The 23,067-nt window shown below is 41.8% G+C and overlaps 1 protein-coding gene across 9 annotated transcripts in view; it reads right to left on the bottom strand.

Moving 5' to 3' along the window:
- Nucleotides 1-23,067, bottom strand: part of NR2C2 (nuclear receptor subfamily 2 group C member 2) — a 113,623-nt gene that overhangs the window by 43,316 nt on the left and 47,240 nt on the right. The window lies entirely within an intron of this gene.

Here is a 23,067-nt window from a genome sequence, read left to right on the forward strand (position 1 = left end):
GCAGCACTGTGGGAATCAGAGAGAGAGGGGTGTGGGCAGAGCACGCGAAGAAACAGTGGCTGAAAAGCTGCCCAAATTTGATCAGACATGAACATAAACATCCAAGCTCACCATATGAGGAACTCACAGAGACCCAAATCAAGATACATTATAAGCAAAGTTTCAAAAGACAAGAAGAGAAAATCTTGAAAGCATTTAAAAGAGAAGCAAATTGTCACATACAAAAAATCCACAATTAGGTTATTTGCCAATTTCTCTTTAGAGACTTTGAAGGCCAGAAGACAGTTGGCTAATACATTCAAAGTGCTCAAAGAAAAGAAATACGTCAATCCAAAATCCTATACCCAGCAAAACAGTCCTTCAAAGGCGAGGGAGGTTATCATTAAAATGGCAAAACATAAAGAGGATTCTAAAGGCTGCAAAAAAAAAGGCAGGGGGGGGAGCGGTTAAAAGGGAAGTCCCATAAGGCTATCCTCTGATTTCTCTACTAAATACTGCAGGCCTGAAGGAAGTGACAAAGATAAATTCAAAATCCTGAAAGGGAAAAACCTGCAACCTATGACATTCTACCCAGCAAGGTTAGAAGAGAAGGAGAGATAAAGAATTTCTCAGACAAGCATAAACTAAAATAATACAGGAAGACTAAACTTTTACTCTTAAAAAAATACCACAAGGTCTTCTCTAAATAGTAAAGAAGGGGCCGTCCCTGGTGGTACAGTAGGTAAGAACCTGCCTGTCAAAGGAGGAACACAGGTTCAATCCCCAATACGGGAAGACTCCACATGCCACGAAGCAACGAAACCCGTGCACCGGAACTACTGGGCTGGCGCGCTAGAGCCTGCTCGCGGCAACTCTGAGTCTCTGTGCTCTGACTCCTGAGTCTACAGGCCGAGAGCCTGTGCTCCACACCTAGAGAAGCCAGCACAAGAGAAGCCTGCACGTTATAACGCAGAGCAGCCCCAGTTCACCACAAGCAGAGGAAGCCTGCACATGAAAATGAAGATCCAGCGCAGCTAAAATAAACTATTTAAAAACGTTAAATAACTTGGAAAGAAGGAAGAACCTACAGGAAAGAGAAAAATGCAACTAGAAAGTAGATAGTGTAAACAGACCAGTAGACCGATTAAAACATTTTAAAACAATTGTGTGAAAGTGAAAATAGCTGCAACAAACAAGAAAAGGATAAACATGAAGACATAAAAGACATCAAAACCATAAAATGTGTGGGAGGTAAGAAAACAGGTTTTGTTTGTTTTTTAGAATATGTTTGGAATATATATGAATACCAGTCTAAAGTAAATGGGGGCTTCCCTGGTAGCTCAGATGGTAAAGAATCTGCCTTCAATTCAGGAGATCCGGGTTCGATCCCTGGGTTGGAAGATCCCTTGGAGAAGGAAATGGCAACCCACTCCAGTATTCTTGCCTGGAAAATCCCATGGACAGAGGAGCCTGGTGGGCTACAGTCCATGGGGTCACTAAGAGTCAGACACAACTGAGAGACTCACACACACAAATCAAAAACATACAGTATATTCACAAAAACCACAAAGAAGAAAACACAAGCATAATATAAAAGAAAACCATCAAACCACAACAGGAAAAGAAGAAATGTAACATCAACTGGAGAACAAGGTTTACAATGGCAGTACATACATATCTATCAACAATGACATTATATGTCAATGGACTGAATGTTCCAATCAAAAGACATAAAGTGCCAGATCAGATAGTAAAACAAGAGGCTACAATATACTGCCTACAAATGATCCACTTTAAAGCAAAGAACATATATAGGTTGAAAGTAAGGGGATGGAAAATCTAATTTCATGCAAACAGAAAGAAGAAGAAAGCAGGAGTAACAATACTCATATCAGACAAAACAGGTTTTAAAACAAAAGCCGAAAACAAACATAAAGAAGGAAACTGCATAATGATTAAAAAAAAGGATCAATACAAGAAGGTATATTATACTCATTAACATACGTACCCAACATGCCCGCACGCATGCTCAGTCACTTGGCCGTGTCACACTCTCTGCGACCCTATGGGTGGCGGCCCGCGGGCCCCTCCATCTGAGGGATTCTCCAGGCGAGAGCACTGCAGTGGGCTGCCACGCCCTCCCCCAGGTTGTCTCCCCACCCAGGGATCAAGCCCGAGTCTCGATGGCTCCTGCACAGGCAAGCAGGTTCTTTACCACTAGAGCCACCTGGGAAGCCCTACGTCACCTGGGCTAGAATTCGGGCTTCAATATTCCCATAAAGGGACACAACAGTGTATCCAGCCTTGTGTTTTCCTTCTGTAGTATAACTGCTGCTGCTGCTAAGTCACTTCAGTCATGTCCGACTCTGTGCGACCCCATAGACGGCAGCCCACCAGGCTCCCCCGTCCCTGGGATTCTCCAGGCAAGAACACTGGAGTGGGTTGCCATTTCCTTCTCCAATGCATGAAAGTGAAAAGTGAAAGTGAAGTCACTCAGTCGTGTCCGACTCTTCGCAACCCCACGGATTGCAGCCCACCAGGCTCCTCCGCCCATGGGATTTTCCAGGCGGGAGTACTGGAGTGGGGTGCCACTGTCTTCTCCGTAATATAACTGCTTCCACCAGTAAATCAGATTTAATCAGTATTGGCTAAGGGTTGGTCTCAGAGGTCTGGGTGGACACTGGGAGAAACTATCCGGATCTCGGAGCAAGTCTGAGTAGGGTCATCTTTTCCTGGTATGGGCAGTAAAGTTGCTGGGGTTAAAGTTTTGCAAATACTCAAACATATCTGTGGGCTTTCAAATAAAAGAATTTGCTATCTGAAAATTCGTGATCATTTAGTAGGTCTGGTACCTGGTGAGCAATCAGAACCTGAATGGGGCTCCCAGAGTAAATTTCCGTGCTCCCTCAGCTACAAGGGACAGTGCTCCTAGCACCCTAAGACAGGGAGGCCAGCCTTCACAGTGGACTCCAGCTGTTTGGAGAGATAGGCTTTGGCTGTGTGGTTTCTCCCAGTCTTTGGGTTAGGATTCCTAAGGCCGCACTCCTTGTTTTCTGGGTGCAGAGTCAGAACAGTTAGGAAAGGTTAGGTAGACCCAAAGTGGGAGTGCTGTGGAGGAGGCTTTTTAAAGTGTCCACGGCTCCTGCTGGGCTGGTTCTCGTTTGAGGGGTATCTGATCTTCCTTACCTTTTAATGCTTGATATAAGGGGCTGTGCCATGAGACCACAGTTAGGTACCCAGACTCTGCAGTACCTGGTTAGGCCCAGAAATGCTTGTAGTTGTTTATGGGTAGTGGGAATCTGTAGATGGGTATCGCCTGTGTATAATCTGCCAGAAGGCTGCATCTACCAGGGGTAAAAATAATCCCCAAATAGGACACTTGTTGTACCAACTGGGCCTTAGATTTGGACACTTTGTAACCCCAATAAGCCAGGAAATTAAGGACCTTGAGTGGTGTATATAATGGTGTGGGACTGAGTGGGGGAGCAAATCAAAAGATCATCAATATAGTGAATAAATGTTCCTCCCTCAAGAGTTAGGTCTTGTAGATCCTGGGCTAGAGCCTGCTCCAAAAGATGAGGGCTAATAAAGCCTTGGGGTAGGTCAGCTACTGAGGGGGTACTGATGAGGAGTTCTACTTCAATGCAACAAGTATTGTGATTCTGGTGCCAATGGGATGAAAGAGAAGGCATCTTTTAAATCTGAGAGTGAGAACCAGCTGCTGTCTGGGGGTCTTTTTTTCAGAAGTCTATAAGGATTAGGGACTATTGGGTATAAAGGTATCAGGGCCTTATAAGGAGCCATGAGTCTTAGACTAGGTGCCACCCGATCTGATACCAGGTATAAAAGGACTCCACATAAAACTACCAGAAGCGATAAACGAATTCAGCAAGGTAGCAGGATACAAGATTAACACACATAAATCAGTTGCATTTCTTTACACTAACAATGAAATAGCAGAAAGGGAAAAAATCTTTTTAAAGATTCCTTTAAATACCACATTAAAAAATAAAATGAATAGGAATAAACTCAATCAAGGAGGTGAAAGACTTATATGCTGACAACTTTAGAACACTGACAAAGGAATATGCATACAAAAAAATGGAAAGACACCATATTCTTGGATTAGAATATTGTTAAAATGACCATACTACCCAAAGCACTCTACAGATTTAAAGGGATTCTCCATTAAATTACCCATGACATTTTACATGGAACTACAAAATTCCAAAATTTTTATGGAATCATAACAGATCCAGAATTGCCAAAGCAATCCTGAGAGAAAAGAACAAAGCTGGAAGCATAACCCTCCCAGACGTCAGATAATACTACAAAGCTACAGTAATCAAAATCAGAGAACCCAAAAATAATCCCACACATCTATTGTCAATTAATTTCAGACCAAGGAGTCAAGAATACACAACGAAGACAAGCCAGCCTCTTCAGCAAGCAGCTGGAACACTCCCTCACACCCTACACAAAAATAAACTCAAAATGGCTGAGACATATATAAGACATGACACAATAAAACTCGTAGAAGAGAACACGGGCCAAACATTCTGTAACGTAAATCATAGCATAGTTTTCTTAGTTCAGTCTCCCAAGACAACAGAAATAAAAATAAAACTTACAAGCTTTTGCACAGCAAAGTATACCATATACAAAATGAAAAGACAACCTGTGGACTGGGAGAAAATGCCTGCAAATAACGTAACCAGCAAGGGCTTAATTTCGAAAATATACAAACAGCTCATACAACTCAGTAACAAAAAAAGCAAACAACCCAATAAAAAAATAAGACCTAGATATTTCTCCAAAGACGACACACAAGTTGGCAAATAAGACACATGAAAAGGTGCTCAACATCACTAATTATCAGAGAAATGCAAATCAAAACAACAATGAGGTATTACCTCACACCAGTCAGAATGGCCATGGTCAAAAAGTCTACAAATAACAAATGCTGGAGAGGGTTTGCAGAAAAGGAACCCCTCCTACACTGTGGTGGGAGTGTAAACCGGCACAGCCACTATGGAGAACAGTACACGCGTGTGTGCTGAGTCGCTTCAGTCGTGTCTGACTCTGTGTGACCCTATGGACTGTACCCGCCAGGCTCCTCTGTCCATGGGGTTCTCCAGGCAAGAACACTGGGGTGGACTACCACGCCCTCCTCAGGGGGTCTTCCCGACCCAGGGATCGAGCCTACGCCTCTTACATCTCTTGCACTGGCAGGTGGGTCTTTACCACTAGCGCCTCCTGGGAAGCCCAGAGAACAGTGTGGGGTTCCTTAAGAAAAAACAAAAACAAAAACAAACAGAGCTGCCATATGATCTAGCAGTTCCACTCCTGGGCATAAATCTGGCGAAAATTCTAACTGGAAAAGATAACATGCACCCCAATGTTCATGGCAGCACCACTTACAATAGCCAAGACATGGCAACAGCCTAAATGTCCGACAGATGGGTGGACAAAGATGTGGTGTGTATATAGTGGCATGCAGTTCAGCCATAAAAAAGAATGGGGGAAAAGAATGAAATGATGCCGTCTGCAGCAACATGGATGGACCCAGAGGTTATCATATTAAGCCGAGAGAGAGAGAGAAAGACAAATAGCACACGATATCACCTATATGTTGTCTTTTAAAACTATACCAATGGACTTATTTACCAAACAGAAACAAAATCAGAGACACAGAAAACAGACTACAGTCACCAAAGGGGAAGGGCACAAGTTAGGACTCTGGGATTAGCAAATACAAATGTCAATAAAAATAACCAATAAATGCTCTATAATAAGAAATGTTTTCTGTGAGCCAAACTGAAGACTAGCCCAGAGGCCAGCTTCCCAGATTACTCTGACCAGCTCCTCTGGAGAAGCATGGCTGCCAAGCAGAGTTCTGCATCTTGTCAAAACAAAGAACATTATATTTCTTCAAGGTTTAAGAACAAAAACAAACAAAACCCCACGTGGATCAGAGATCAGCAAGTCGGCAAGGCCTTGGCACCTTGGAAGAGAGTCTTATCATCAAAGGAGAACCAGCAATGGCAATCCAAGAAGACAGGAATTTAATCTTTATTTTTAACATGGACATTCTTCTGGTCAATGTGACCTTTTCTTTTTAATAATTAAGGCAGATATACAATGCATGTTTGATAGGCCACGAACAGGCTATTCTACTGAGTATAAAATTCAAGTTAACTCATGCATAAAACAGAATGACTTCCCTGTATCTAATATGTAAAAATCTTTCATTACACACACACACACACAATACACAAAAAATAAGCAGGGTCCTACTGTGTAGCACAGGGAACTATATTCAATATCCCATAATAAACCACATGTATAACTGAGTCACACTGCTGTACAGCAGAAATGAACGCAACACTGCAGATCAGCTAGGTGGCGCTAGTGTTAAAGGACCCACCTGCCAGTACAGGCGACACAGAGACCCAGGTCCAATTGCTGGGTCTGGAGGATCTGGAGAAGGAAAGCGCAACCCACTCCAGTATTCCTACCTGGAAAGTTCCACGGACAGAGAAGCCTGGTGGGCTACTGTCCAAGGGGTCACAAAGAATGAAACACAGCTGAGTGACTGAGCACTCGCACACATACATACTTCAATTGAAATAAACAGGTAAATAAATATTTTTAAAAGTGAGAGACAAACCAAGACATTGCAGATAAACAAAAGCTAAGGGGATTTGTGATCACTAGCCTTGCCCTGCAAGAAACGTTCAAGAGAGACCTGCGAGGAGAAAGGAAAGACGGTAGGACCCTGGGAAACAAGAACGCCAACACATGTAAACACGTGGCGATCATAAAACGCCAGTGTCACTGTGGCAACGGTTCACCACTGGGCCTTTTGCTTCCTAAAAATACACTTAAAAAACCCTCAATTATTGTAAATACTATTGCTCTATCTTTGGTATGAAACTCAGAATCTTTTTTTCTACATAATTAAGGAGACTAATGTATTTAAAAAGAATTATTAGCTTATGTTTTGGGGCATAAAAATGTAATCAGTGACATCAACTACTGAAAGAGGTAGGGACGGAGCTGTAAATGAAAAAGTTTGACAGTGAGTGAAATTAAGCTGGTGTAAGTTCATACTAGTGTGAATTTGCAACTTTAGGATGTTATATGTAACCTTCATGGTAACCATAAAGAAAACAGCCATGGAATAGGTACAAAAGAAAATGAGAAGTGATTTAAACATTTCACTACTAAAAAATCAACTAAATATAAAAGAAGATAGGAATGCAGGAAATGAAGGACAGAAAAGCTGAAGGCATATATACAACAAAGAGCAAAATGACAGAAGTTCCGCATGCATAAATATTTTAAATGCAAATCAATAAAACTCTCTAATCAAGAGAGAGAATGGCGGAACACCGTTGAGACATTCTGTTTCAACTGCATGCTGCCTGGGAGACTCACTTTAGAACCCAAGACACAAACAGACTGAAAAGGAAAGGAAGGGAAAAGACAATTTATGCAAACAAAAACCAAAAGAGAGCAGAGGTAGCTGTTCTAAAATCAAACAAAGTAGACTTTAAACTTTAAAAGGGTTTAAGAGACAAAGAAGAAAGAAAGAAGAAAGTGAAGTTGCTCAGTCGTGTCCAACTCTTGTGACCCCATGGACTGTAGCCTGCCAGGCTCCTCCAACCATGGGATTCTCCAGACCAGAATACTGGAGTGGGTTGCCATTTCTTTCTCCAGGGGATCTTCCCAACCCAGGGATCGAACCCAGGTCTCCTGCACTGCAGGCAGACTCTTTTATCCTCTGAGCCACCAGGGAAGCCAAAGAAGGATACTAATAAGAGATTCAACACAGCAAGAAGATATAATAATCACAAAGTTACACACTTAATAACCAGAAAAGTACATGAAGTCCAAACTGATAGAACTTAAGGAAGAAATAGACAGTTCTGCAATAATAATTGGAGGCTTCAATATTGCAATCTCAAGAAGGAACAGAACCATCAGACAGAAGATGTATAAGGAAAGAGAAGACTTAACACAAGAGAAACTAACGAGACTGGACACACTATAACAGGACACTCTACCATGAAACAACAAATACACATTCTCCTCAAGTACACAAGGGACATTCTCCAGCATGGGCCATAAATGCAGCCAAAACTTATGTCTCAGCAAATTTTAAAAGACAGGAAGTCAAGTGGGCCTCAGGAAGCATCACTGCCAACAAAGCTAGTGGAAGTGATGGAATTCCAGTTGAGCTTTTTCAAATCCTTTGGATGATGCTGTGAAAGTGCTGCACTCAATACGCCAGCAAATCTGGAAAACTCAGCAGTGGCCACAGGACTGGAAAAGGTCAGTTTGCATTCCAATCCCAAAGAAAGGCAGTGCATTGCACTCATCTCACACGCTAGTAAAGTAATGCTCAAAATTCTCCAAGCCAGGCTTCAGCAATACGTGAACCATGAACTTCCAAATGTTCAAGCTGGTTTTAGAAAAGGCAGAGGAACCAGAGATCAAATTGCCAATATCCACTGGATCATCTAAAAAGCAAGAGAGTTCCAGAAAAACATCTATTTCTGCTTTATTGACTATGCCAAAGCCTTTGACTGTGTGGATCACAATAAACTGTGGAAAATTCTGAAAGAGATGGGAATCCCAGACCACCTGACCTGCCTCTTGAGAAACCTATATGCAGGTCAGGAAGCAAGTTAGAACTGGACATGGAACAACAGACTGGTTCCAAATAGGAAAAGGAGTACATCAAGGCTGTATATTGTCACCCTGCTTATTTAACTTCTATGCAGAGTACATCATGAGAAACGCTGGACTGGAAGAAACACAAGCTGGAAGCAAGATTGCCGGGAGAAATACCAATAACCTCAGATATGCAGATGACACCACCCTTATGGCAGAAAGTGAAGAGGAACTCAAAAGCCTCTTGATGAAAGTGAAAGAGGAGAGTGAAAAAGTTGGCTTAAAGCTCAACATTCAGAAAACTAAGATCATGGCATCCGGTCCCATCACTTCATGGGAAATAGATGGGGAAACAGTGGAAACAGTGTCAGACTTTATTTTTTGGGCTCCAAAATCACTACAGATGGTGACTACAGCCATGAAATTAAAAGACGCTTACTCCTTGGAAGGAAAGTTATGACCAACCTAGACAGCATATTCGAAAGCAGAGACATTACTTTGCCAACAAAGGTCTGTCTAGTCAAGGTTATGTTTTTTCCAGTAGTCATGTATGGATGTGAGAGTTGGACTGTGAAGAAAGCTGAGTGCGGAAGAATTGATGCTTTTGAACTGTGGTGTTGGAGAAGACTCTCGAGAGTCCCTTGGACTGCAAGGAGATCCAACCAGTCCATTCTGAAGGAGATTAGCCCTGGGATTTCTTTGGAAGGAATGATGCTAAAGCTGAAACTCCAGTACTTTGGCCACCTCATGCGAAAGGTTGACTCATTGGAAAAGACTCTGATGCTGGGAGGGATTAGGGGCAGGAGGAGAAGGGGACGACAGAGGATGAGATGGCTGGATGGCATCACTGACTCAATGGACGTGGGTCTGAGTGAACTCTGGGAGTTTGTGATGGACAGGGAGGCCTGGCGTGCTGCAATTCATGGGGTCGCAAAGAATCGGACATGACTGAGCAACTGAACTGAACTGAATCAGACAAAGTGTTCTCTGACCATAACAGAATGAAGTTAGAGACTGCCAATAAGAGGAAACTGGAAAAAATCACAAATTTGTGGAAATTAAACAACACAGTCTTCAATGACCAATGAATCAAAAAGGAAACCATAAAGGTAATTATAAAAAACTTGGAAATGAATGGAAACAAAAACATAACATACCAAAACTTAGGGAATTTGCATAAGTGGTGTTAAGTGGGAAACTTATGAGCTACAAATGATTTTTTAAAAAAAGAAGAAAAATCTCAAACAAATAACCTAACTTTTACAACTAGAGTAAAAAAGAAAAGAACAAACCGAATTCAAAGTTAGCAAGAGAAAGGATATAATAAAGATTATTATTTATAATAAGAAAACTATATAAAAAATCAACAAATCAAAGCTGATTCTTTGAAAAGATCAACAAAATGGACAAAACTGAAGAAGAATGTTCAAACTATTGCACAACTGCACCCATCCCACACGCTAGTAAAGTAATGCTCAAAATTCTCCAAGCCAGGCTTCAACAGTACATGAACTGTGAACTTCCAGATGTTCAAGCTGGATTTAGAAAAGGCAGAGGAACCAGAGATCAAATTGCCAACATCTAATGGATCATCGAAAAAGCAAGAGAGTTCCAGAAAAACATCTACTTCTGCTTTATTGACTATGCCAAAGCCTTTAACTGTGTGGATCACAACAAACTGTGGAAAATTCTTCAAGAGATGGAAATACCAGACCACCTTACCTGCCTCCTGAGAAATCTGTATGCAAGTCAAGAAGCAGTAGTTGACATGGAACAACAGACTGGTTCCAACTCATGAAAGGAGTACATCAAGGCTGTATATTGTCACCCTGCTTATTTAATTTACATGCAGAGTACATCATGCAAAATGTAGGGCTGGATGAAGCACAAGCTGGAATCAAGATTGCCAGGAGAAATATCAATAACCTCAGATACGCAGATGACAGACACCACCCTTAGGGCAGAAAGTGAAGAAGAACTAAAGAGCCTCTTGATGAAAGTGAAAAAGGAGAGTGAAAAAGTTGGCTTAAAACTCAACATTCAAAAAACGAAGATCATGCCATCTGGTCCCATCACTTCATGGCAAATAGATGGGGAAACGATGTAAAGTGTCAGACTTTATTTTCTTGGGCTCCAAAATTGCTGCAGATGGTGACTGCAGCCAAGAAATTAACAGACGCTTGCTCCTTGAAAGAAAAGGTATGACCAACATAGACAGTGTATTAAAAAGAAAAGACATTACTTTGCTGACAAAGGTCCATCTCGTCAAAGCTATGGTTTTTCCAGTAGTTTTATGCATGAATGCGAGAGTTGGGCCATAAATAAAGGTGAGCACCAAAGAATTGATGCTTTTGAACTGTGGTGTTGGAGAAGACTCTTGAGAGTCCCTTGGACTGCAAGGAGATTCCCCCCCTCTCCAATACTACGGCCACCTGATGCGAAGAACTAACTCATTAGAAAAGACCCCGATGCTGGGAAAGATTGAAGGCAGGAGGAGAAGGGGATGACAGAAGATAAGATCGTTGGATGGCATTACCAACTCAATGGACATGAGTTTGAGCAAGCTCTGAGAGTTGGTGAGGACAGGGAAGCCTGGCGTGCTTCAGTCCATGGGGTTGCAAAGAGCCAGATGCGACTGAATTGAACTGAACCTAGCTAGATGGACTAAGGGGAAAGAAAGAGATTTTAAATTTCTGAAATCAGAGACAAAAGTGAGATTATTATCAATTCTATAGAAATATAAAAGTTTATAAAAGAATACTATGATCAGTTGTATGCCAACAAATTGGATAACCTAGATGAAATTAACAAACCTGCCATGACTAAAGGGAGAAGGCAATGGCACCCCACTCCAGCACTCTCGCTTGGAGAATCCCATGGATGGAGGAGCCTGGTGGGCTGCAGTCCACGGGGTCGCTAAGAGTCGGACACGACTGAGCATCTTCACTTTCCCTTTTCACTTTCTTTCATTGGAGAAGGAAATGGCAGCCCACTCCACTGTTCTTGCCTGGAGAATCCCAGGGACGGGGCAGCCTGGTGGGTGCCGTCTATGGGGTCGCACAGAGTCGGACACGACTGAAGTGACTTAGCAACCATGACTAAAGCATGAATTAACAGAAAACATGAATAGACCATTAACTACTAAGGAGAATGAATCAATCCAAAAGATCTCATTAAGAAAACCCTGGACCCAACAGCTTCACTGGTCATTTCTACCAAATACTTAAGGCAGCATTCTCAGACTCATCCACAATACTGAAGAGTACGGAACACTTCCTAACTCCTTCTATTGAGGCCAGCACTGTCCTGCTATCAGCCAGGCAAAGATACTGGATCAACATACACAAATCTATCATCATAACACATGGCATTAACACAATGAAGGAAAAATCCCACAGTATCATCTCAATAGAAGGAGTAAAAGCATTTGACAAAATTTATCATCCTTTTACGATAAAAACACTCAATGAACTAGAAATAGAAACAAATTATCTAAACTTAATAAAAGCCGTATAGGAGAAACCCAGAGTCAATACCACACTCAGTCGTCAAAGACTGGAAACTTTTCCTGTGTAACAAGCATGCCTGCTTTCACCTTCTCTACTCAACACTGTACTGGAAGTTCCAGCAAGAGCAATGAAGCAAGCAGAAGAAAGAAAAGGCATCCAAGTGAGAAAAGAAGAAGTAAAAGGTAAGTGTGTGCTTAGTCGCTCAGTTGTGTCCGACTCTTGCAACCCCTGCCAGGCTCTTCTGTCCATGGGGTTCTCCAGGTAAGAATACTGGAGTGGGTTTCCATTTTCTTCTCCAGGGGATCTGCTCCACCCAGGAATTGAACCTGGGTCTCTTGCACTGCAGGCAGACTCTTTACTGACTGAGCTTTGAGGGAAGCTCCTAAAAGGTAAGAGATTTGTACATTAAAAACTGCAAAACACTGCTGAGAGGAATAAATGGAAACATTTTCCATGTTCATGGGTTGAAGGACTTAACACTGCTAGTATGTCAATACTTCCCAAAGTGATTTACAGGTTCAATACAGTTCCTATCAAAGTCCCAATCTTCGTCTTTTTTTTTTGGCAGAAATGGAAAAACCCATCCTGAGCTTCGTATGGAATTTCAAGGGATCCCAAATAGACAAAACTACCTTGATAAAGAACAAAGTTGGGGGACTTGGGTTTCATGATTTCAAAACCTGCTACAAAGCTTTAGGCACAAAATCATGGTATTAGCATAAAGACAAACATATAGACCAAAGGAAAAGACATTCCAGAAGTAAATTGTTGCATATCTGGTTAAACAATTTTTTGACAAGGGAGCTGAGACCATTCAATGGGAGGAAAAACATTCTTTTCAACAAAAGTGCTAGAAAAACAATATCCATATGCAAAAGAATGAAGCTGGGCTCTTACCTCATGCCATACACAAGAATCAATTCAATCAGAGACCTAAATTAATTCAATCAAAGACCTAAACGTCAGACCTGAAACTACAAAACTCTCAGGAGAAAACCTAGGAGAAAAGTCACCACACCACTAGATTCGGCAGCGATTTCATGATGCGATACAAAAGGCACAGGCAGCTAAAGGGGAAAAAAGAAATCACACAAAGAAATTATAATATTTGTTCGTCGAAAGACAGTATGAACAGAGTGGAAACGCAAACTACAGAATGAGAAAAAACATTTGCAAATCATGTATCTGACAAGGTATAAACCTCTGATTACATCAAGAACTTCTAAAACTTAGCAACATAAAAAAAACTCAACTTGATTAACAATAGGCAAAACATAGGAATAGACATTTCTCCAAAGAAAATATACAAATAACCAATAAGCACATGAAAGGTTGATCAACATCACAATTCATTGGGGAAATAAAAAAAAAAATCAAACCTGCAAGATGCTATCTCATACTCAGTGTAACGGCTACTATCAAAATAAAGAATTGAAAGCAGTGCCTCCAAGAGGTATTTGTACACACATTTGCAGCGGCAGGATTCATGAAAGTCAAGAGGTGGAAGCAACCGAAGTGTCCGTGTACAGATAAACAAAATGTGACATGTTCATACAATGGAATATTATTCTGCTTTTTAAAGTAAGGAGATTCTGGCACATGCTCCAACACAGATTAACTTAGAGGACATTATGTTAAGTGAAATAAGCCACTCACAAAAAGACAACCAACTATTGTATAATTTCACGTAGGTGAAATATTGAGAGTAGTCAAATTCTTCGAGACAGAAAGGAAGAGTGGTGACCCTTGGCCTTCCCTGGTGGTACTAGTGGTAATCCACCTGCCAGGGTGGGAGACTGAAGAGACATGGGTTCTATTTCTGGATAGGGAAGATCCCCAGGTGAAGAATATGGCAACCCACTCCAGTATTCTTGCCTGGAGAATCCCATGGACAGAGCAGCCTGGTGGGCTACAGTCCATAAGATCACAGAGTCAGATACCACTGAAGTGAGTTAGCACATACTCACTTAGTGAAACACTGAGTAGTCAGATTCTTAGAGATTAGAGAGTAGAGTGGTGGTTCAAAGAGGAGATGGCCATGGGCATTAGTGTTTAATGGATACAAAGTTTGTTTTACAAGATGAAGAGAAGTTATGGAGATGGATGGTGGTGGATGCTGCACAACATTATGAGTGTATTTAATACTATTGACCTGTATACATAAAGTAGTAAATTTTATATTTCATATTTTAAAAACAGGAAAAATTAACTCAAAATGAATCAAAGTATTAAATGTAAGAGCTAAAACTATAAATTCTTAGAAGAAAATATAGGTGTAACTCTTTGTGAACTGGGATTAGGTGACAGTTCCCTCAATATGACACCAAAGCATAATCAACAACAACAACAACAAAAATAGATGAAGTGGCCACCATCAAAATTAAAGTTTTGTGCTTCAAGGGATATGATTTAGAAAGTGGAAAGACAGTCTATAAAACAGGAGAAACATTTGCAGATAGTGTACCTAATACATGGACATGTACATATAGACTATAAAGAACTATTTATAACAACTTAACACTTTTTTAAAAAAGAGGCAAAGGAGGTGAATGGAAATGTCTTCCAAGAAGATACACAAATGACCAGTAGCATATGAAAGGCTCAACATCATTAGTTACTAAGGAAATTAAATTTAAACCCACAACAAGACATCACTTCACACCCATTTGGATGACTACAATCCAAAAGATGGACAATGGCAAGTGCTGACAAGGATGCAGAAAAACTGGAACTCTAGTACACTGCTAGAGGGAATACAGAGTGGCAGACCTTCTTTGCAAACAGTCTGGCCAGTTCTCAAAGGTGGCCATGTGAACCTACAACTGCACTCCTAGGTTTATACTCCAGAGAAAGGCAAATATATATCTACAACCATCCTGTACAGAAATGTTCATATCAGCATCATTCATAATCGCTCAAAAGTAAAAACAATCGAGTATCTGCTAATTGATGAATGAATAAAGAAAACACGGTGTATGCATGCAATCGAGTACTCTTTGGCAATAAAAAGGACTTCAGACTGGTACATGCTACACCACGGATGAACATGTGCAGCATGCCACAGAAGTCCATGTATTGTATAATTTCATTTACACAACAGTCCAGAGTAGGCAACGCAGAGGGACAGAAGGTACATCAGTGGTTCTCAGGCACTGAAAGGACGGGGAAGGGGCAATAACGTCTAATAGATAGCCCCCTAACAAAAACAGCAGCTTGGTGCATCTCAGATCCCCAGTGAGACTGAACCAGGCCCCTGGCAGTGAAAGTGCGGAGACCTAACCATAGGACAGCCAGGGAATTCAATGGAATTTCTTTTTAAAATGATGAAAATGTTTTAGAATTAGATAGTGGTAATGGCTGTACAACCTTGTGAAACTTACTAAACTGTACACTTGAAAGGGGTGAAATTTATGGGAAGTGAATTATATCTCTTTTATAAACTATAAAATTTATAAATTTTATAAAGCATAGCATGATGAATTATTGGGGTGGTTAGGAAAAACTTTTTCTTTCATAAGCATTAATTTCACCAACAAAAAGTTCACCACAGAAAGACAACAGAATGGGACCGCCCGGTGGCGCAAGTGGACAGGACTCCTCCTGGCACTGCAGGGACCCAGGCTCAGTCCCTGCCCCGGGAAGGCTCCGCACGCTGTGGAGAAACCAGGCCTGTGCGTCACACCTACTGCGCCCCTGCTCTGGAGCCTGGGAGCCACAAGAACCAAGCCCACACGAGCCAACTCCTGAGGCCCGCGTGCTCTGGGCTCCTGAGCCGCTCACTGAGCCTGTGTGCCTACAGCCTGTGCCTGGCAACGCAAGAAGCCAGTAGAAGCCCATACACAGCTACCAAGAGTAGCCCCACTTGCTGCAACCGGAGAAAGCTTGCCTTCAGCAACGAAGACTTAGCACAGCCCCAAATACATTATTTTAAAAAGACCAAAAAAAAACACCCCAAACCCAGAATGCAATATTCTCATAGTGATTTTTAGTTGACAAAATGCTTCATATCAATTAGTTTTCTCTTGGTTAAGACAGGAGAGAGTGTGATGAGGCTTAAACCTTACAGAATGTATCGCCCAGCATCCACCTACACCATCTGTTAGCTCTGTTTATTTCTGATTAAAAAAAGGCTGGCCAGTCACTTTGTCAGCGCACAGGAATTAAATCCGTCTTTAATAATGAACATTTAGAATTCTGGCTGAGTCTATTACTACTCTGTAAGTTAATTCTACCCATTTCAGATCCTTTGAATTCTTAACCGATAGAATAATATGCTGCCTTTCTGACTCACTTTACTCTTCAGAAGTTTTAAAGCAATCAGCACTATTTGAGTACCCATACGCAAGGAATTAGATAAACCTAGGCTCTGAAACACGTACGGTCACCCTGATAAAGTCCCTTAACCCTCTAAACTTCAGTTTCCTCAAATTAAACGTGGACATATTGTTACTACTTTATGGGATTGATGAGAGGGTTAATAAATAATATGCTAAGTATTAATGCTATTTATTTAGTACATAGTTGCTATTAGTAATATCACAAACTTCCTGAAAATGTTTTTCTAAAGCCTGAGTTATAAACAGTGTATAAATATCTTTGTTACACATGATTAATTGTACTGCTGAGACTTTCCTTGAACAGAAATTTCTTTTCTTTTTATAAAAAATATATTAAATTCTACCTCACATTATACACACAGATTAGAAAACAAAGGTGTAGATCTTCATGACCTTGATTACAGGCAATGATTTCTTAGCTATTATACTTAAAGCAAAAGAGAGAAAAGATAAACTCTGTCAAAGTTTAAAACTTTTGTGCTTCAAAGGACAACTATAAAGTAAAAAGTAACCCACAGAATGAGAGAAAATATTTGTAAATCATATCTGATAAGGACTTGTATTTTTATAATATATGGTTAATCAACCCTTACAATTAGATATCAAAAAAAATTTAAAAATGAGCAAATGAACAGCAAAGGAAACTACAAACAAGGTGAAAATCAACCCTCAGAATGGGAGAAAACAATAGCAAAATGAAACAACTGACAAAGGATTAATTTCCAAAATACACAAGCTGCTCATACAACTCAATACAGAAAAACAACCCAATCAAAAAGTGGGAAAAAGACCTACTAAACAGACATTTCTCCAAAGACCACATACAGAGGGCTAACACACACATGAAAAGATGTTCCACATCACTCATTATTAGAGAAAGGCAAATCAAAACTAGAATGAGGTATCACCTCACACTGGTCAGAATGGCCATCGTCAAAAAGTCTACAAACAGTAAATGCTGGAGAGGGTGTGGAGAAAAGGGAACCCTCTTGTGCTGCTGGTGGGAATATAAACTGATACAGCCACTATGGAAGATGGTATAGATATTCCTTAAAAAACTAGGAGTAACACCACCAGATGACCCAGCAATCCCACTCCTAGGCATATACCCTGAGGAAACCAAAACTGAAAGAGACACATGTATCCGATTGCTCACTGCAACACTATTTACAACAGCTAGAACATGGAAGCAACCTAGATGTCCATCGACAGATGAATGGATATAGAAGTTGTGGTACATATACACAAGGGAATATTACTCAGCCATAAAAAGGAACACATTTGAGTCAGTTCTAATGAGGTGGATGAACCTAGAGCCTATTATACAGAGTGAAGTCAGTCAGAAAGATAAATATTGTATACTAATGTATATATATGGACTCTAGAAAGAAGGTACCAATAAATTTATTTGCAAGGCAGCAATGGAGAAACAGACATACAGAACAGACTTATGGACACAGGAACAGGGGAAGAGTGGGTGAGACGTATGGAGAGAGAAACATGGAAACTTCCATCACCATATGTGAAATAGGTAGCCAATGGGAATTTGCTGTATGTCTCAGGGAACTCAAAGGGGGGCTCTGTATCAACCTAGAGGGGTGGGATGGGGAGGGAGACGGGGGTGGGGGGAGGTTCAAGAGGGAGGGGATATATGTATACCTGTGGCTGATTCATGTTAATATCTGACAGAAAACAATTCTATAAAGCAATTATCCTTCAATTAAAACATAAATACATTTTAAAAAAAGAAAAAATGGGCAAAGGAGCTGAACAAACATTTCTCCAAAGATACACAGATGGCCAACAAGCCCATAAACATTGTTCAACATCATCAGTCATTAGGGAAATGCAAATCAAAACCACATTAAAATATCATTTCATACCCATTAGGATGGTTATAATGAAAAAGAAGGTAAGTGCTGGCAAGGACGTGGAGAAACTGGAACTCTCATACACTACTGTTGGAATATAAAATGGTACACTTTGGGAAACTGTCAGTTCTTCAAATGGTTAAACACAGAGTTGCCATATGATTCAGCAATTCCACTTCCAGATATATATACCAGAGCAAAGAAAATATATGCCCACGTAAAAATTTGTACATGAATATTCACAGCAGCGTAATTCCTATTCATTCATTGTGTTACACATTTATGAACTGTGAACACAGGTATGTTATACTACAATAAAGACTTTATTTAAAAAAATAACAGCATTCAAAAAGTATTTCACAGGGACTCAGAGAAGCATTCTAAGTCAGTAGCGCTGACCTTGCCCCTCTGTGGCTGTGTGCCGGGGATGCATGGCAACCAGAAAGGGCCCTGCCTCTCCTGCACTTGGGCTGGGGATGGATGGCAGTAGGGGAGGAGTGTGGGCTGGGCACCAAGACTACCTGCAGCTTTCCGGCCCTGCCTGAGCTATAGTGTAAACTCCCTCGATTCTAGTTCCTTCACATAAAGGGAGATGCTTCTGAAGTTTCTAATTCCTTTCACATGAGAAGCGCAAAGACCTCCACAAATTTGCTGATGGGGGCAAGCATCATGCTGGTGATGGGCTCCCTGTAGCTCAGAAATAAAGTAAGATTGGGTGAACAGTCTTAAATATCCCTGGGATTCAGAGAAGGATGCCTAACTTTAGAACTGACAGATGAAAGGGAAAAACACTTCAGATCCCTTACCCCTAAGACCTTTAGAGAGGAAGTGTGTTCCAGTGGTACCAGGGGTAGTTTTTAGATATGATTCAGCTTGAAGGTAAAGTGATGTCATGATGGGATCCCTCAGAAATTCTTGCAGCTGTGTGAATTTAAAAGCCTAATACTATGATCAGACATCAAAGCAGGCCATCTATTTTTTTCCCCCAAGCATTCTGTTGAAAATCATTTCGCACAATGATAAAAAGTCCATTTGGGGACTCTCCTGGTGGGACAGTGGTTGAAAGTCCACCCATCAACTCAGGGACATGGTTAGGGTCCCTAATCAAGGAAGATCCCTCATGCCGCAGAGCAACTAAGCCCACGTGCCACAACTACTCTAGAGCCCAGGAGCCGCGACCGCTGAGCCCGCACGCCACAACTGCTGAAGCCCACGCTCACGCTCCACAACAAGCCGCCAAACGAGCAGCAGCGCAACTGGAGGGTAGCCCCCACTCGCCACCACGCGCGCTTGTGCACAGCCACAAAGACCCAGCACAGGCAAAAGTAAATAAATAACAATTAAAAGAAAAACAACAGTCAATTTCGTAACAGGCCATAAGAACATTAGATACATTTCTGACCAGTGTAAGCATCTCCTTTCCAGCCTCCCTTTTTAGTGCCCGAAGTACGTCGTGGCCCTCCCCCTTAGCCTACTTCTCCCCTCTTGCATCTGCTCCAGCCCATCAGCTCACAGTGACTGTAAACGCCTGGCAACACCCAGGTGTGTTATACCTGGCCAGAGCACTTGCACTTTGCCAGAAAACTGCCAGTCCAAAGGACTCAACTAAACCATGAGCAAGGAGGGTGTGAAAGCACGTTCGGATACAGTTCTTCAGAGTACGGTCTCCGACTTGTGCTTACAGAGTAAATAGGTGGTTCCGTTTCACATCCTTTCTAAAGTGAACCATGCTTACGCAACACACGAATGCTTGTTTCCTGCCTAAAGAGTTCATGAAAGCCTTGCTCCTCTGGACAGCTCCCTCCCTGGACCCGGGGGCTGGTGCCCAAGTCCAGCTCGGGGCTCCCAGAGCAGCTGCATCCAAGCCCTCAGCCCAGGGCCCGCCCAGCAGCTGCTCAGAGGCCCGAAGGGACAGCCTCTGACGCCTCAGGCCAGGCACACACTAGGCCCACAATGACTGGTTAGAGAGGAACAGTTTTTAACTTCAGGAATAAACAACAAGTCATTTTTACAGTCCTTGATCCTGGGACTCTGCCTAGGCTTTTTTTTGTTTTATTCCACTCTTGTATCTATCTGCTAACTAAACATTCTGCAGGTACCCCACAGTGTCTGCCCTGGCAGTTTCTTATATAAATAAACCAAAGCGTACTGGTTCCACCAACACACGTGAACGTATGAGGCTGATGGGAAAAGCACATGTATTTTTGCTCTCGAGTGAGAACCATCTCTATTTTACCATAACATGACATTGCCTTGCGAGCATTTTTTTGGGGGGTGAGGGGGGGAAATTCTTAGGAAAAAGTTCTATATTAGGCATTTGCTATGAATATCTAGGTTGAAGAGAATGCCCACAGCAGTCAGCTAATTAAGAAAAAACTAAATTTCTAAATCTACAATGATTCCTCATTTCAATTTTTGGCTACAACATTCCTATGGGTTATGGGTAGTTGGACCATAAAGAAAAGTCACTAACTTTTTATTACTTTATCAATCACCTCCCTATAAAAAAATAGAATGGCCACTTCACACCGTCGGGGGGCGGGGCGGGGGGGGGGACGACGACAGATCATGTAGACCCAACATGCAACCAATCTCAATCAGGGGCTTCCAGCTTCTCCTTAACATTCCTAGGAAATGATGAACAAGTAAACAACCGCCTAAGCGGGTAAAGGGTTTCAGGCAGGAGACACCACCAGCCTGACTGAAATGTACCACATCCTGCTTTTATTTTTTATTTCAAAGGACCATGAAATAATAAGTACGGTGAAGGGTCAATGGGCAAAGAATTAACCTTTGTGCGGCAGCTTACACCAGAGGGAAGAAGCCGGAGGAGCCTGTTGGTCTTCAAAGTGCACGCCGTCACCTCCTACAAAGGGCTAGAAGCTTCCAGTGTCCATGTTTCTAAAGAACGACATCTCCTGAGGAGTGGCAAAGCCAGCTCTTCTGTATACTAAAGCCTCTCGGTATTATAAATCAGCCTCATTTACGTCAGAACTGATCGACCATTTTAAAATTTTCAAGTTGATAGTATATTTAAAAAGATAAAAGACTATAGCCCTAAATTTAGCACAAATACAAAGATCCAAAATCAGTGAGGACTGCCCCCGATCATAAAAAACAAGGAGGTGTGTAAGAGCGGCGGGGTTCACTCTCTGCTCAGAAGCAGATTAACCTGCTGAAAAATAAGAAACAAACAGCTCTTGCCCCACTTGAATCTACCCAGCACGTCCAGATCCAAGTTCCCATGAAGAAGTAACTTGCTAGGCGCTAAGCACAGAACAGACACTAAATCAGCTTCCTTCAAATACACAGCAGGCATCTAACTCCACGGCTATTTCACCAACTGCTCGAAAAACAAGTGCCTGTGAAACACACCGCATCACAAGAAGGCTCCCTCCAGAAACAGACGAAAAGAAAAGGCTGCAAAAATGACTCTTGTTTTTCTGCAGGACACTGCACTTACCATGCCAACGGCTCTCTGCAGCTTTATTTACATTTTTTCTCAGCAACTTCCCCAGCCAGACAGTCCAACCAAAAGAGCCAGGGGTTCATGGGGGAACTCATGGGCATGTGCTTCAAACTGCCAGTGCAGATTCCATTTGCCAAAACCAGACAGAGCTGTTTAAAGATGCCCTCTCTATGACCCTGCTCTGCTGAAGGTCAAGTGCAGGATCACTCTGGGTAACTAAGGAAGCAAAATTGACATGTTCCTGCTGTTTCACCAGCTGCTGAAGCCGTTTGTCTAATAATATGATTAATTGTTTTTAGGGAAGATGCATTTTGCTTTTCAAAGTTCTCCCTTCACCTAGATTGCTGCCTTTGCTACATGCCACCCCTCCAACCCACACCCCAGCCCACCTTTCCTGAACAGGGGGCTCAGGAGAATGTTACCATGGGGTGCAACCAACTCAGTTTTAAAACTGTAAGGGGTAAAGGGAATCCTTGAAGAACTCGGAAATACCAAGGTCTGCACACGGCATTTTCAACATCGCAGTAGATTAAGTAAAGATACAGGGTCTTTACAAGTTCCTCCTTCCCTGAAAGCAAAAGGCAGCAACATAACCGTCTGCATTACATATGAAAACACCCACAGGAATAACGAGCACTGGGCTAGGCTTCCTACATCCACCCAATACGTAATAGGCACAGGAAGCGCCTCCGATTCTGGTGAGGAAGAAGGTGTAGTCAGAGCAGGTGAGTGACTGTGGAATGGCTTCGAATCTAAGCCTCTCCATTCTCCCCAAGGCCACAGAGGAAAGGGAGCTCCTGGGGTGGGGAGCTAAGAGCACTTGCCTCCTGTTTTAAGCAGAGTGAATGCTGGTCCATCACCAAAACCAAACCAAATACAAGAAAGCCTAGGGCAAGGGCAGGAAGAAGCATATGGATGTTTACTTTTATGTAGGATGGGGGCATGGGATTGAAAGAAGGAACTTTGGAAAAACTAAGTTCACACTGCCATGAATAAAGAATTTCCATACCCCAAGTTTGTATGTGTACTAACTTAAAACAATCTAATTTGAAAGAATATGCCATCCATTTTTCAGATTCTAGCACAAATCTAGGCACCCAATCAAGAGGAAAGATGATTCTCTTTTAAAGGAGAGATCAAATTAAAAGTCCTTCCATATCAAGAACTAAAGTTCTAAAAAACTCAGTTCACTAAGTATAGCCAATAAACGACACATTCAAGGA

This window comes from Bos javanicus, chromosome 22 (assembly GCF_032452875.1).
Source record: "Bos javanicus breed banteng chromosome 22, ARS-OSU_banteng_1.0, whole genome shotgun sequence".
Classification (NCBI taxonomy): domain Eukaryota; kingdom Metazoa; phylum Chordata; class Mammalia; order Artiodactyla; family Bovidae; genus Bos; species Bos javanicus.